Source organism: Osmia lignaria, unplaced genomic scaffold (assembly GCF_051020975.1).
Source record: "Osmia lignaria lignaria isolate PbOS001 unplaced genomic scaffold, iyOsmLign1 scaffold0108, whole genome shotgun sequence".
NCBI classification, from domain to species: Eukaryota; Metazoa; Arthropoda; class Insecta; order Hymenoptera; family Megachilidae; genus Osmia; species Osmia lignaria.
The window spans coordinates 1-2,500 of NW_027478249.1; the positions used below are offsets into that span (position 1 = coordinate 1).

General features: G+C 47.2%; 1 non-coding gene across 1 annotated transcript in view; it reads left to right on the plus strand.

Moving 5' to 3' along the window:
* The first annotated feature begins 1,225 nt into the window (after window positions 1-1,225).
* The window catches only part of LOC143307951 (large subunit ribosomal RNA), a 4,038-nt gene continuing 2,763 nt past the window's right edge, over window positions 1,226-2,500 (plus strand). The window contains exon 1 of the ribosomal RNA XR_013064986.1: window positions 1,226-2,500. This exon is cut by the window's right edge and continues 2,763 nt beyond it. This is a non-coding gene — a ribosomal RNA (large subunit ribosomal RNA).

Here is a 2,500-nt window from a genome sequence, read left to right on the forward strand (position 1 = left end):
TAAATTTAGAAAAAGCAAACGAGTGAAATGTTTGAGATGATAATTTGCTGAAATGCAAGCTCGAATAGCCCCAGGGTTTCGAATGATTCCCCGCGCTTTATACATCTCTCTGTTTACAAACGGTGTATAAATGAAAGATCGCTTCAGATGGGTCGTCGCTGTTTGACGCGCGATGCTGTTCCTTTTTTTTTTGTCTGTCTGTGCGTTTAGCTTCGCTAAACAAGTTAAATGGTTAAAAAGCGTCGAAAAAGCGAATACACACGCGACAAGACAAATCTAACGAGTAAAGGAACGCTCCGCTCCAAGATAAAAATGGTTGTTTACAATCAATACAGCGTTTCGGTACCCCTGATCGTAGTCTAAAACTGTGTAACAAAAGAGAGGAAAGCGAATGGTGAAGGAACTTCGAAGCCTCCGTGGCGTGGCTAGAACTTGTGATAAAAGTATGTTTGCAGCAATTATGCATGCTCCCGTTAAAACAGCATTTCAATGTCTCGCATGGCTTAAAGCTCTAGGAGGCTTCAACATTTAGAATACATACGGACTACTTCGTTTGTTAAAGATAAGCGAAGACCGCGCGACCATCGCTCGGTCGTCCAGTCCTCGAAAGTTTTGTTGCGTTCCAAAGAAGAGACAAATGGGGTTTACCCTTGCGCTAAGGGGAGAAGAAGAGAAAAGCAGTTGTTAAATCTAAGAGGTGTGTGGAGTACATCGCGTGTTGGTTAAAATTGTTAAATGAAGTATACGCGAAATGTTCTCTCGCTCTTGCTTTTCCTCTTGCTTCCGTGGCGCTCGAAAAGAAGGGATGATAAATAAGAAACCTATTCGAAATCTCTTGTGGAACAAAAAATAATACGGACGGACGTTAAAATTGAACCGAGACGAAATGGATCGTCTTGCGAGTTGTCTTCGCTTTGAAATTGTTAAAAATTGATAAAAGCAATACGACGAAGCTGCAGTCCGCAAAATGTTTGAAGCAAAAAGGAAATAACACGAAAATTATGGGAACGTCGTGTCTCAACTTTTTTTTTCCCTCTTGTGCTCGTTTCATCGAACGATAAATACAAACATTTTGAAACGAGAGAGGAGGAAAAATTGAATATGCGAAAGGTTGATTCACGCACAGTTTCTCTACGTGTTTGCTTTTTTGCTTCTTTTCGTTTATTTTTTTTTTTTTTTGCATCGAGCATCATTATTCACCTTTCGATGAAACCAAAGAAATTGACGACCTCAGAGTAGGCGAGATTACCCGCTGAATTTAAGCATATTATTAAGCGGAGGAAAAGAAACTAACTAGGATTTCCTTAGTAGCGGCGAGCGAACAGGAATGAGCCCAGCACTGAATCCCGCGGTACCGCCGCTGGGAAATGTAGTGTTCAGGAGGATCCGTTTATCCCGAGACATCGAATTGCGTCCAAGTCCATCTTGAATGGGGCCATTTACCCATAGAGGGTGCCAGGCCCGTAGTGACCGGTACGCGTTTCGGGAGGATCTCTCCTTAGAGTCGGGTTGCTTGAGAGTGCAGCCCTAAGTGGGTGGTAAACTCCATCTAAGGCTAAATACGACCACGAGACCGATAGCGAACAAGTACCGTGAGGGAAAGTTGAAAAGAACTTTGAAGAGAGAGTTCAAGAGTACGTGAAACCGTTCAGGGGTAAACCTGAGAAACCCAAAAGATCGAATGGGGAGATTCATCGTCAACAACGCTGGCTCCCGTTGGTGCGCGATGCCCCGGATGGACCTTCGGGTTCCATTAGCGAGGGCACACCACCTTCGGCGAATGTTCCGGCGAGGTAGTCGTGCACTTCTCCCCTAGTAGAACGTCGCGACCCGTTGCGTGTCGGTCTACGGTCCGAGGCGGAGCCTGTCCGTCACCTTAACGGTGTTCGTGACAGACCCTCGGTTGCCTGGCCGACTGCGCGACGGTACTCAGACGGTATCAGGCCGCAACCAATCCATTTTCGAATGTGTGTGCGTCAGGACCGCCGCAAGCTAGGTTCAGTTATAATTACCCGGATGTACGGACTATGCGCCGTCCCCGGGTCTGGCCAGCTGTTAGCAGGAGGAGTCCTTGGACTGGCCAAGCTTTGAATTACCGGTCGGCGACGCTATTGCTTTGGGTACTCTCAGGACCCGTCTTGAAACACGGACCAAGGAGTCTAACATGTGCGCAAGTCATTGGGATATAAATAAACCTAAAGGCGAAATGAAAGTGAATGTCGTCCTCTGCGTCGACCTAGGGAGGATGGGCCTCGTTACGATTAGGCCTCGCACTCCCGGGGCGTCTCGTTCTCATTGCGAGAAGAGGCGCACCTAGAGCGTACACGTTGGGACCCGAAAGATGGTGAACTATGCCTGGTCAGGACGAAGTCAGGGGAAACCCTGATGGAGGTCCGTAGCGATTCTGACGTGCAAATCGATCGTCGGAACTGGGTATAGGGGCGAAAGACTAATCGAACCATCTAGTAGCTGGTTCCCTCCGAAGTTTCCCTCAGGATAG